The 13,739-nt window shown below is 49.9% G+C and overlaps 1 protein-coding gene across 3 annotated transcripts in view; it reads left to right on the top strand.

Moving 5' to 3' along the window:
• EIPR1 (EARP complex and GARP complex interacting protein 1) overlaps positions 1 to 13,739 on the top strand; it is a 96,828-nt gene that overhangs the window by 30,667 nt on the left and 52,422 nt on the right. The gene's annotated exons all lie outside the window — the stretch shown is intronic.

Below are 13,739 nucleotides of genomic sequence, written 5' to 3'. Positions count from 1 at the left end.
CTCGGAAGGGCTCTGGAGAGGCCTTGACACATAGATTTTGTCTTCTTTCTGTTGTACATAAAACATGTTTTTGTAAAGGTCATCATGTACCTGCGTGCCAACTGAAGCTGTGCAGAAGGCTGCGTAGTAAACATTAAATCTCCCTTCTGCCTACCAAGCCCTCAGTGGCCCTCCGGAGGCAGCCTCTGTTACCCCAGGGGTCTTCGTAAATCAGAGCTAACGACTAGGGTTGCTCTAACAGGACGCAGTGTCGATTGTGCCGGCATTCTGAGAGGACGTGGAACCATGCGTCAGAGCGTGGAAGCTGTTTTTAAAACAGACATGTCTTGTGACACCTCAGGATGAATATGCAGGTGAAGGAATCGCCGTTGCTTCTGGGATGAATACCACCTCATTCCACCTGGGCCTTTAACTGGGAGGCGTGCTATTGGGTCTGTGTCTGCAGGAGACACAAACCTGCACCTTCGGACGACGCCACAGCTGTGGGAGGCAAGGCCATGCACAGGTGTGCACTGAGCTGGTGCGAGTTCTGGGGAACGGGAGATCCCACCGCCCCTCAGGGCTTCTCCACCATGTGTCCTGGACACTTGACATGTTCCGTGGAGTTTTCAGGCAAGCGTCCTTGCAAGGAGTCAGCCTGGAAAATGCAGAAAGAGATGGATCTCTGTGTCCCTGGTCCAGCCTGCCTGGAGCTGTTGTCACTTGGTACCCTGTAGGGTCACCTGTCACTTGATTGCCAGCTAGCGCAGTCCCTTCAGGTAGGGAGGAGGGAGAGAGGAGGGACACAGGCTGCCCGGAAGGTGGGCATCGCCACAGAGTTTGGGGCCATCGAGTGCTCTCAGCCCCGCCACCGTTCAGCCGGCCCTTCCCCGTGCCCACCTGCCCAAGCCCCTCTCATCCCTCTGTGTCTTTGACAAGCCGTTTCTTAGGGCCTCCTGTTTTGGGCACCGTTCTGGCCATTACGCGTATGAAGGTGCGCGAGGTGTGGACCCGGCCTTTGAGGGCTCACAGTCAGCAAAGGAGAGGGAAAGTGACGTGGTCACCAGGATGAGAGGAGGAAGTGAGGGCTGAGAGTCTGGCGGGTGTCAGAGGAGGCTGAGGGGCGCACAGCACCCGGTGTTCCTGGTCTTCCTGTCCCTCTGCCTGTGCCTGTGGAGGGATCAGAGCTCTGGAGTCTTCCCATGGGACACTGGCAGGCTGAGCTGTGCTAGGGCCATGCTGTTGGAGTCAAGTGGGCCTGAGATTGGGGCAGCTGGTCCTTGCGTAAGCAGAGGCTCTGCCGCCCCCCACCGCAGCCTCACCTGCCTTGGGCAGTGGCGTTCACCTCCCAGGTTGAAGAGCACACGCTGACTACCTTGGCAGGACTCACGTGCCTGGTAGAACCCAGTTCTCTGGGTGGCGCGCTGGCCCTGTGACACGAGGCCCCGTCGCAGGCTGGGCTTTTCTCGTCCAGTGACTTGCCTTGCTGCCTGGACTGGATTAACTTTCCGGGCCTCCCACCCTGCGATGCTGTGGTCGTCTGACTCATAAGCTGAGGCTAAAGCTCCAGATTCGTGGTGTGTTAGCAACACGCACCGAGAGGATGCGTGAGCGCCGAGCAGTAGGAGTTAGCGTTGGGAGGGTTTGGAAAACTGGACTTGGAACAACAGGACGTTTCGAAGGGGGTCTCCGAGATCCCACAGGCGGGTCCAGAAATAAGCTCCTCTCCATAGCAAGGACAGGGCCTAAGTTGTTTTCTTTCCCAGTAAAACCAGTTTTATACCACAAGCTCCTGAACGTTGTACAAACCTAGCCTCCACTGCCTGGGACATAGTTGCTGGGTGGCAGGTGACAGGTAGGTCAGAGTCCACCTGGGATGTTGTCCTCTGCTGCCACCGAGCAGACTAGAGGGGACTGAAGTAGCCTCATTTCCTTTTATGGAGGGGTGGGTGACAAGTTGGGGGAGGGGCCACCTCAGAGAGAACTTGGCAGGTCGTGAGACTGGTCTTCAGAGCCCCAGGGCGAGGAGTCACAGCTGTGTGTCAGACAGTCAACCCTGGACCAGAGACAACTGGGATGTCCCCGGAAGAAGCCCTGTCTCCGTGCCCTGGAGGTGACCACTCCCACCAGTGCTGCAGGGGGTTCCGTGTGTGTGGGGTGGCTGCACTTGGTGGCCCTTCCGTTCCTGTCTAGCCCTGTGTTTCTTCACATTCCACGCCATGCCTACGGGTGCACCTGCAGAGGGTAGTGCTGGAGCACAGTCAGTGGGAAGCTGCCCTGGCCGTCCTGAGGCAGCGTTGGTTGCGTTAAATGAGTGGAAGAAAGAGAGTGAAACGAAGAGAATGTTGTGTGAATAGACCGAAGTCCTTGACCTCATGGGATTTGTTTGTAGTCACCCCTCCCCCAAAACACAACACACTGTTGATAATTAATTTCTGAAAATATTTTTTAAATGTGGAAACATAATTTCTAGAATCCCCAAAATGTTGAAAGTGTGTTGAGTTGGTCCCATTCAGTAGCCCGTGCCTTTGGTTACTGACCTGTGTTAGAATCGCCAAGTTGCTTTCCTGTGAAATTGATGACACTGTGAAGAACGTAGGAATCTGGGGTCTCTGCATACATTTTCCATTTGATTTTGAAAGACGAGTCAGTAAAGAATCTTATTTATAACCTTATTTACAACAGATGCCTTGGCCTTTTACGGGACCTGACCTCCGGTGGAATGGCACCAAGATAAGAACTATACGATTTCCAAACCACATAAATTATCTGAGACAATCCATATATTGACAGAGCTAAGACTACCCATCGGAGAATCAGGGGACTCTGTGTAGAGAGGAGTTACTAAAAGGCGCAGCATGAGTAATTTAGTGTGTTTTTGAAAATCAGGTTCATTTGAGAGTTTATAACGCAAGGCCATGGAGAACACAATGCTGTTTCCTTCTCGTCTCTCAGACGCTGAAGTGTGTAAGGTAGACACTTATATTGACAGAGACCCTTCTGCCTCCAAAGGTGGTGACCCGATTTTGTTTGGAAAGTGCTTCACAGTTTTCAAAGCACTTTTCAAGCTGTTTCAGCGAGATGTCCCTGATCATCTTCTGAGTGTAGGCATCTTCATACACCCCATTTTATAAATAAGAAAATAGAGGTTCAGAGGAATTCATTTGCTCAGGGTCTCGTAGATTATAGTGTCAGAATCATTTTGCCAAAATAAATCTATTTTACCACCAGCGATTATGACCCCTTACGTATGGAAAACTAGGCTGATTTGTTTATTTGAGAAAAATCTGATGCTGGGGGCGGGGAGGGGAAAGAATAACAAAAAACTTAATTGTATACCAAAATTTGACACATAAAAATTGTTTTTAGGTATTTGTGTACGTATGAGAGAGGTCCCACGTCAGTACCAGTGTTCCCCACAGATTTCTTACGTTCTTTATAATACAATACAAGTCTCCTCTGAAGTTCAGATTACTTTATTATTTTTGAATTATCAATACTTTAAAAGCCTTTGAGGTCCTACTGGTGTTTCTCCTGTTTCTGCCAAAGCCATTAGAAAGGAAAGGTTTTACAGTCCCCTGAGCATTCTGCTCTGTGGAAACCCTTTGTTCTTTAGGTTCTAGCGGAGGAAACACAACAGACACTGTTGGCTGCAGTCAGTCTGTTGACGCCTGAAGCGCTGCTGTCTCAGCGTAGTTGGGACCTAAGGACGTCCCCCTAACACCTGGGTAATGCCGCCCCCACTGTCCACTGTCCGTCCCTCAGAACATGCTGCTGTCTGGCTGACAGCCACCCCTGTGAATACCGTGACTCCTGTAGTGTGGCAGCTAGGTCCTGCTGTCCCCAGGGGAGCTGCGCTAAAGGCAGAATGTTCCACTTGGAAGAATCCCGGGGCCTGGCCTGACCTCCCAGGGCTGCAGTCGCAGGGACGTGTGGTCACACTCTCAGGTCCAGTTTAACGCAGCAGCTTCCCCGAGGCCGTGCCGTCCTGAGCCTTTTACCCGCGTCCTTCTCCTCTCCTGGTTTGCGTCCGCCGTCGCCATCGCTGTTCGCCTCCTGTTAAACGTTGTGCGGTGGTACCTGGAAGAGAAGGGAGGGGTGAGCCAGGAAACATTGCTTTCACCCCAGTTACGGTGTCTGCCCGTGGGGTCTGTCCCTGGCCCTGCCGCCCTGGCCACGCAGAAGCCCCACCCAGCCACGTTAGCCAGTGCCCTGGGCTTTTGTTGGTAGACAGTGTATAGTTGAGTCATGTGTGTATGTGTGTGTGTTTGAGGTCACTGCCAACCACTGTCTTTTAATTGATGTATTAGACCATTTACACTTGAATTATTGATTTGCAGGGCTGAAGTAGGCCGTTTTATTATTTGTTTTCTGTTCTCTTCGTTTCTCGTTGCTGTTTCTCTTTTCTTGCTTTCTTGTGGGTTACTTGAATATTTTGTAAAGTTTCAGTTTGATTTATTTATACTATTTTTGAATATACTGCTTTGTATACTTTTCTTAGTGTTTGCATTAGATATTACAATTTACACATAATTTATCAAGTCTGCTTTGAGAGAAGTATAGAAACCTTACTTCTATTAGGTTCCTTTGTCCTCCCCACTTTTAAATTATCTTAAGTGTTTTCTCTGTATACATTGGTCCTCAGATATCAGGTGTGTGTGTGTGTGTGCACGTGCACACACGTGTGCACACATTTGCTTAAACAATAGAGATTTCTCACAGCCAGTTTGGAGGCTAGATAGCCCAGACCAAGGTGTGGGCAAGGGGTTTCTCGTGAGCCCCTCTCCTGGCCCGTTGATGGCTGTCTTCCTTCTTCCTGGGTCCTCACATGGTCTTCCCTCTGTAACTGGGTTATAGTTTTGTCATCAACCATCAAATGTGATCTAGAATCATGAGGAGAAAGATAGTCTATTATACTCTGATTTCTACTCATTCTGTTGTTCTGATTCCCCTTCTGAGGCTCCGAGCCTCCTTCTGTTAGCGTTTTCTTTGTGTTTGGGAAACTTTTTTTAGCCTTTCTCTAAAGATGGGTCTTCTAGTGGCAAATTCTCTTAGTTTTCCTTCTGAGAATGTCTTTATTTTCTCCTCATTCCTGAAGAGTATTTTCACTAAATATAAAATTCACAGTGGACAGTCCATTTCTTTCATTATTTGAACGACAAAGTGCCACACTGCAGGCCCCCATGATTTCACATGAGAAATCGGCTGGAAATGGAATGGGTGGTCCTATAAGAAACACGTCATGATATTCTGCTTTCAGTAGTTGCCCTTTGCTTTAGCTTTCTCACGTCTCATTATGCCATATCGGGGATGGATTTCTCTGCAGTTATCCTATCCGGGGTTTTCTCAGCTTCTTGAATCTGTAGGCTGTGTTTCTCATCATGTTTGGGAAATCTCCAGCCATTGTGTTTTCAAAGACACTTTCTGCCCCTGTCCTGCTGTTCTGAGACGTCATTGATATGTGTCAGCTCATTTGCTGTTGTCCCACAGGCTCCTGACACTGTTCATTTTATTCTTTCAGTCTGTTTTCTCTCTGGTGTTCAAACTGGGTATTTTCTATTGTTCTGTCTTCAAATTCATTGATTCTTTCTTCTGTCATATTCCTTCTGCTATTGAACCTGAGTTTTATACACTGAGTTTTTTCCTTTGGTTATGGTATTTTTCAGTTATATGATTTCCATTTGGTTCTTTTTTATATCTTGTCCCTGTTTGTTGAGATTTTTATTTTTTTCCTTCAAGAGAATTTGAAGTTCACTAAAGCATTTTTATGGTGACTGCTTTAAGACCCATCAGATAACTCTGGCATCGATTCACCATGCTGTTGGCGTTTGTTGATTATCTTTTCTTATTCAGATTGTGATTGTCCTTGTTTTGGGGAACTCTGGGTCTTGTTTTAGCAGGTTCTCACCTGTTCAGGTTTCGTGAGGACGTCTTGGTGTCCTCCCCTGGGCTGTGACTGTTTGTTTTGGGGCCCTCACTGTGTTGTTCTGGTCTGTGTCATACTGTCGATGCCTCTGGAGCTCCCGCTGACCCCTGTGGTGCCGACCATGGGGTGGAATGTTCTTTCCTAAGCCTGGGTTGCTGTGGAGGTGCTAGTAATGCCTCCCATGCCTGTGTTCAGGGCTGCGAGGGAGGAAAGCACCTGCTTGGGCTGCCCTCTGCCGAAGGCTGGGGCCACACAACACGGGCCGGGAGCTGCTGGGGCCACCAAGGCATCTGCAGTTGTTTTTTTTTTTTAAATTGGGGAAGGGGAACAGGACTTTATTGGGGAACAATGTGTACTTCCAGGACATTTTTTTCCCCCCAAGTCAAGTTGTTGTCCTTTCAGTCTTAGTTGTGGAGGGTGCAGCTCAGCTCCAGGTCCAGTTGCCGTTGCTAGTTGCAGGGGTCACAGCCCACCATCCCTTGCGGGAGTCAAACCGGCAACCTTGTGGTTGAGAGCCCACTGGCCCATGTGGGAACCGAACCGGCAGCCTTCGGAGTCAGGAGCATGGAGCTGCAACCACCTGAGCCACCGGGTCGGCCCGGCGTCTGCAGTTTTTGATGCGTGGTTTCAGTTCAGAGTCTCCAATTTTTGTTATCAAGAAATAAGGAAGTTGAAACCATACACTTACATAAATCCTGAATATGAAATGTGGGAAACGTAGAGGTTCCCCCTTTTGACTTTCTAACTAAAGTAATTTGAAAAGAAAAACCAACTTCTTAATGACAAACAAGAATACATGATGTCACCGGATGTTAGTAGCCGTGGAACACGTTCAGGAGTGTTAGGTGCTGTGTTCTGCATAAAGCACTAGTTAGGGGAATGGAAAGGGGAGAAGAAAGCAAACCAGACAACACCCGTAGAAATGAGGCTGTGGGGTGCTGTGCAGAGTGGCCGTCAGGGCCACTGAGGGACGCAGAGGGCTTGAGCCCACGCAGGTTCCCACTGTGACGACGGTGGGCCCCCCGCCCCCCATTCCTTAAGCTGGGTTCGTTTGGGCCGGGTTCCCCGCTTACTCATCCCAGTTTCCTTCCTGGGTTCTCTAATACGTCCAGCGTCACATCGTTTCTAAAGGCTTGGCTCTGTCTTGCGCTAGGGCTTGTGCACAGACTCTCTAGATGCCTGGAGGAGCAATTTGAGTTTCCTTGTCCGATCGCTGGCACGGTGATGGTGACGTTTGGGGAAGAGTCACGCTGCAGGGAAACAGAACAGCTGGGCCAGGAGGCTGGGGTGGAGTTTACAGGAAGCGGATGTGACACACTTAGAAGACGAGAGAGAGGGAGGGACTGAAGCTACCGGGTTGTTTTCAGCCTGGTTGTTGGAAAGATGGTGTCGTGTTATGGATGGTGAGAGTCCTTTCAGAGGGCAGGGAGAAAAGGCTGTTCCATTAACTGTCAGTCTGTCCCCACCGCCTCCCGCCCCCAGCGCTTCTCTTAGGTTGGTGTCCAGGTGAGTATGAGAAAAGCTAGGCAGCCATGGACACTGTCCTTTGGTCCATCTCACTCCAGTCTGTCCAGACCACATCCGTCTACACAGCAGGCTCTGTCCTGGGGCCTCCCTAGCCTTGCGTGGGCTCCGTGACATTTTAGGAAAGTCACCTCACTGCCCTTTCAGTGCCACCTGTTCTCACGCCCTGGGCTGTTTCAGCCATTTGGGGTGACGTCCTTACCTGTGTGCCTGGGGACAGTATCCATCCGCTTGCTTATGTCACAGGTAGGCTTATAAAATGGGGAAAGTGTGGCAATTCACAAAGCCTTCATTTATGACAGGAAACTGTTTCTGCAAATGTTTTGAATGACGGGGTTTTATGATAATTAATCTCCATTATTCAATCCAGTGTAATTACATAAGATTTTTCAAAAACCCTCCATTTTTAAAACAGGCAATAACTGTTTATTTGGGTCTTATACTTGTCTGTTGTTTATTATAGCTCTGCTCTGTGGTAAAATCAGCCTATTCTGGAATAAAAGCTGTCGTCGCATGATGTGATGAACGTACCTGGCCAGCAGAGGGCGAAGGTTTTCTGGGATTCTGAGGCCTTGACATTAACTGCTTTTCTCACGTTTTCATTGTGCCTGGGGGGAAACACTCAGAAGGCGAGTCATGAACATCCCACGGGGTACTGGTGGCAGCTGATCATCTTTTGGACAGCCTTCCTATGTTTGGGGGACTCCTAGGTTCTTAGTCCCGTTTCCCATCATGGAAATAAGAAATCAAGTTTCCATTTTCCCTTGTGATAGGGACGCAGCGTGTGCCCTAGGCTCTGCCACACAGAGGTGGCTACATGAGGGCCAATGGGTGCTCACACCGTTGCTGGTGTGGGCGGCTTGCAGCCATCAGCTTTGGGGTAGGGATGGGGGAGTGGTCGTGGTGGCTGGGTGGGTGACCTCCAGGTGGGGGCATTACAGTGGGGGGACCCGGAGGTTTCCTGAGGGGCCGGTGCCTTTCTGTGGTTTCCTTGGCCATAGCCTGTGTCTCTAGCACTGCTGGCAGCCCCTCTCCCTCCCCTATATTCTAGAATGATCTCTGTTTTTAATCAGAAGTCAGCTTTTCTGGATGGCAACTGAAGTGTGATGCATGTGTGCTCTACTGGGCAGTAGAAGACCCCACGCCGGGGTCTTTACATAAAGTAGTGCTGACGGTGACAGCTGTCGACACTGACCGAGTGTCTGTGGGCCGGTGCTGCGTCACTGCCCAGGAGCTGTTATAACCTGGGTCCAGTTATATCACGTCCAGTTATAACCTGGGTCTACACAGGAGGAGACTGAGGTACTGCAAACTCACGTCCTCACCATGGCCACCCAGGCTGTCCTTTCCTGTGGAGCTCAGGCCCTGGCAGGCTGGCTTTTCTCTCCTGCTTTTCCCACAATATTGTCCATCACCTGTCCACTGTATGTCAGGTACCGTGCTGGAGCCAGAGCCAACCTTGACCTTCCTGCAGCTCCCATGCGTGGGGAGGATGCCACTAAGTCATCCACCAGATGACACTGTGACGTGGCAGGTGTCCGACGGGAGGGGGTGGTGCCTGAGGGACCAGCACTGAGCTCCCTGCCAGTGGCAGCCCTTTGTTTATGTACACGTCACCTTGTTATACCTGATCTCTCATTTACCATTTCCTCATTTCACAGACTTCATTTAGGATTAGCTTCCGCAAGCTAGTCAGTGCGACAAGAAAAAGTCTACGTACAAAAAAAATTGAGGGACAGAAAAAGGACAGCTAAGTGCCAGGAGAAGGGATGAGATGCCTGACAAAGCCAAGGCCCCTAATTTAGAAGAGGGAGTGTCATTCAGGGTGGCATGTGGGGTCTCTGGTCCCACTCCTCACATAAGAACGCAGGACACAGTGAGGCCGAAAAGAAACACCCATGGAGCCATGGAACACCAACGGAGTCACACCACTATATTCTCGCTGGCGTCTGGGTTGGAGACAGGAGCCACACGATCTGCAACCTGCCATCTGCTTCTCTGCCAACCAACCAACCCCACTTGCTAACTGCAATCCGCGCTTGCCAGCCCAGCCACCATCTTCTTGCTAGCCCCCACTTGCTGCTAGCGTAGCCACGGCAGTTATATTCATGGCCAATGGCTCACTGGTTACAGCTGACGGCCAACTAGCCACAGCTGATGGCCATCCAATCACAGTTGATGGTCATTTACTACCCGAGTGAGCACCTTTCCACGTGAGGCCGAGAGCCTGGAAACCACTCCTGGCTCTGTCCCCACAGGGAGGACTTTTTATCTCTTAGAAACTTTGAAGACTATGGTTTACCATTTACTATACATACTTTAAGAGCTCATTTTCATGAGTGACTTGGAAGGAGATCCTTCTAGAAGTAACCCAGGAAAAAAGTCTCAAATTTTAATTTTTTCTCTACTTTTAAAGTCAGCTTTCTGTTTGATTCAAGAGACTGCCCATCATGCTTCTCCAGGAGTCATAGAATGTCAGGCGGGGTCCCCTCGGGACGCAGGTCCCGTGGTGCTTTCACTGGAGTTGGCCCCCGGCACCCTCTTTCAAGCCGGAGCTGGCTGAGTGCAGGGAATTAGTCTCTTGGCCGTGTGCCAAGGTGTTCCAAGTGGCTGCCTGTGGAACCCCCTTACGTACCTGTGGCGGGGGCTCTGCAGTGTGCTTTTGACTCCCTTTCTACTCTGGAGAGTTGCTGCCACCTGAGCAGACTCAGGAGGCCTATTAGCAAGTCCTCGAGGGTCTCCTTTGTGGCCTCGGAGCCTCGGGTGGCCCTGCAAAGTCCCCATTGATACGTGCTCCCCTCCTGGCCTCTTTACCCTCCTTCCAGAGTGAGAAGTTTGGACGTGCGTTTCCAAATTTGTTTTTATTCTCTCGTGTTCCTAGTGGGAACACCTGTCACATCCAACACCCAAGATATTTTAAATGGTGAACTTGGGTGTCCACAGGTTTCAAAGATTACACATTCCTTGCCTCCTGTAAGTTTATTCTTACCCGATCACCTTATTTTATCATTACTCTGAGCTCACCTTAGGTCAATCTTTGGATTGAGAGAACGGTCTGAATCGTCAAACCAATACGATAAGATCAGAAATACTTTCCCGAAAGTTGTTTTGATCTAAGGCTCACACAGTTCAGGTGCGTTTACTCAAGTGTGACCACTGGCCGTGTGTATGAGTCCCTGTGTCATTAGCCTGGCCCACCTGGAAGGACTCGCACATTCAGTGACTCAGCAACGGGGTTAGGGTGGTCCCCGACGTCCCAGTGGCCATCCTGGGTCAGCGCGCGGTCAGACCCTGGTAACACCACGGTGACTTTGGAAGCCCAAAGTCCCTTCACATTAGTTTTCCCTCCTGTGACACAGCGGTTCGCCTGACAGGTAGATCTAGGGAAGTGATATGTGTAACCTGACATTCGTAAGACTTGGCTTCTGTCCCACACACTACAACGGTAATCAGTAAAATGGCAATATGTAGTCCAGACCCATGATTTCCAAACCTTTCTTTTTTAAAGCCACAGAAGACATTTTTCACATGTTGCAAGGATTCTCAGTCAATAAAATGGCTAAGACCAGAGCTGCTGACCGAGTCAAAAGGGTGGGTTATGTGACGGGTCGTCACGTAGCCTCTCTCTGCTAATAGCATCTGTTAGGGGGTGAGGGGAAAGGACAGTAAATAGAAAATTGTCCATGAGTCACTGCCATCTGAAATGACAGACAATTCAGCATTGCCAACTGCTCTGCCCACACATTTGGAAGGGCCTGGCACATAGTAGGCGCTAAGAAAATGTTTGCTGAGTGTAGTCAATGAGCAAATGGCTCTACTACCCTGTTTCCCGAAAATAAGACCTGGCCAGACCATCAGCGCTAATGCAGCTTTTGGAGCAAAAATTAATATAAGTCCCAGTCTTGTATTATATTATGTAAGACCCAGTCCTATATTATAGTAAAATAAGACTGGGTCTTATATTAATTTTTGCTCCAAAAGATGCATTAGAGCTGATTGTCTGGCTGGGTCTTATTTTTGGAGAAACACGGATACAAAACCTTTTTGTGGTCAATTGGCTAAATCTGGCCCATCGCCTGGTTTTGTCAATAAAGTTTTATTGGCACACAGCCACACTCATTTACGTAGCGTCATGGCTGCTTTCATGCTAGAAGGCATTGCTTTAATGTTTACCCACTGTTGTCATCAACTGAGGGCCTCTTTTGGAGGTTGTTGTCTGTTCATCAGAGGAAACTGGGTGGTACAAGGAAGCAGGCATTAGAATTCGACGTGTCTGGCTGTGCATCCCCGCCCTTCAGAGGCTGTGTGCCCGTGGAGCGTTTCTTAGGTTGTCTGAAGCTCAGGACCACTCTTTGTAATAGAGGAATAATAGTGCCTGCTTGGAACGATGGGCATTAAACAGGTGCCCGTCGTAGGTCACATAGTTGGCCTGCTCTGAACAGAAGCAAGGCTCCCATCATCACCACCAGCAGACACGGGAGCGTCCATGAGCAGGACGGATTAGGAACATGACTGCCGGCTGCACAGTTTACGGAGCTTGGAGTTGCAAACCATGAACATACAATGCGTTGCAGGTCCTCACCCTGGCTGCTCCTGAGGATCGTCCCCGAGAGCCTTAGAGAGGTCCCATCCCTCGGCCTCACTTTGAGTCAGAGTATTTTGCGAAGGGGCCCCTGGTGTTAGGAGTTTTAAGCCATCCCCGAGTGGTTTTAGCAGGTGTCCAGACTGGAACTGTTGGCTTAAGACCTTGTCCAACTGCTGGTGCCCTAGGTGGTCCGCCTGGCCTGGCCGGAGGGGCAGGGCACCAACAGGCCATGCAGTCGGGCAGAGACTGTGCTGTCCTGACTGCACTGCTCGCTGACTGCAGCGCTGGATGTGGGCGTGTGGCCACACCTACGACCCTCGAGTGATAGCCACTCGCACACGCTCCAGGAAAGTCAGGGAAGCGGCAGGACGCTTAGGATTTAAGAACTTCAGTCTTGCTGTTTGTGAAATGATGCTAGTGCCACGATTTAAAAGGTTTGTTGTATCGATTAAATAAGGGAATGTGTGCAGGTACCCAGGGAGCTCCGCCCTCATGTTTACCCCTGAACATTTTCAGTGTGTCACCTACTAAATATGCAGGCATGCTGGTTATTTGTAAAACTGTTGTCTTAGGAGGTATGCACTGTATTTAGATAAACCTACTTTTAGAAATATCACATACCTCATTTTTTTATAACATAATTCTGATCTACATTATAATGCACTTAGCCAGCAGCCTCCTTTCCCAGATCCCTTTTGAAGGTAGCTGGGTTATAAATTATAAATATTCAGCGCTAGCAGAATCTGACACAGCGAAGGCACTCAGGTATGTAATGAACTGTGTACTATTCACATAAGATGGCATCCCATTTTGCATCAGGGTGAATCCTAATTACAAAAAAATTGAATTCTTGACCTCCAAATGTCTGTGTAGTGAGGCTGGGTGTGACTGACTCCACTCTGAGCGGTCTCCCCCGCTGCTGTGGGTGCTGCCACTCCGACCTGCCCAGAGGCCTGTCCCTCAGTGTGGAGACGGGCTTCCTCCACGTGTCCTCATCAGTGCCAGAGCCGGGGACCCCAGGCACTGGGGCTGGCTGCACCTCCTGATCAGAAAACGGGCCGGCTCCCGACACGTGGAAGAGCTGGCCCGGTCTGGCCCAGAGCACTGGCAGCCGGGATCAGTTTCCTCTGTGTGGACAGAAACAAGCAGGCGTGTACTTGCTGCCACCTGTGATCTGCATGGCAATTAGCCTGGTCGATTAGAGAAGGAACACAGTGGTCTTGCCGCTCCCGGTGACAGCAGCTTGCTCAGGCCCACTGAAGGGGACGTCTCCCTGTGTTTCAGACATGCCTGCCTCTGCATTTTGAGGACATTTTGTCCCTCTTTCCATTTCCTCCTTCCCTCTGCCCTGTTTTGCCCCCTGCCCCCTTCTCTTCCTCCTTGGGGAGCCTCGGGCTCCTTAAATTTAGTACAGATGGGCAGATGGTGAGCTGTTACAAAGACTGAGTCGGAATCAATAACCTTTAGCAGAAGTTCCTGAGGAAGTGCAAACTGTGTCGATCGCGTGGCCACGTCCAAGGAAAAGATTTTCTCTTTACTGTGGCTTAGGTGCCTGGAACATGCCACTTCCCAGATGACAGTCCCCATCACATGTGTATGGTAAAGCAGCCTCTTTAATGAGAGCGCGTCACTTTATATCCTTTTGTGTGTATACAAGTGTTTACAGCCCTCCTGATCTTCCTGCACTTGACATGACACACCATTGTTATTCACTCGGCACCTCTT

The sequence above is a fragment of the Rhinolophus sinicus genome, linkage group LG05, assembly GCF_036562045.2.
Source record: "Rhinolophus sinicus isolate RSC01 linkage group LG05, ASM3656204v1, whole genome shotgun sequence".
NCBI lineage: Eukaryota > Metazoa > Chordata > Mammalia > Chiroptera > Rhinolophidae > Rhinolophus > Rhinolophus sinicus.
This window is presented reverse-complemented; position numbering and strand designations above follow the sequence as displayed.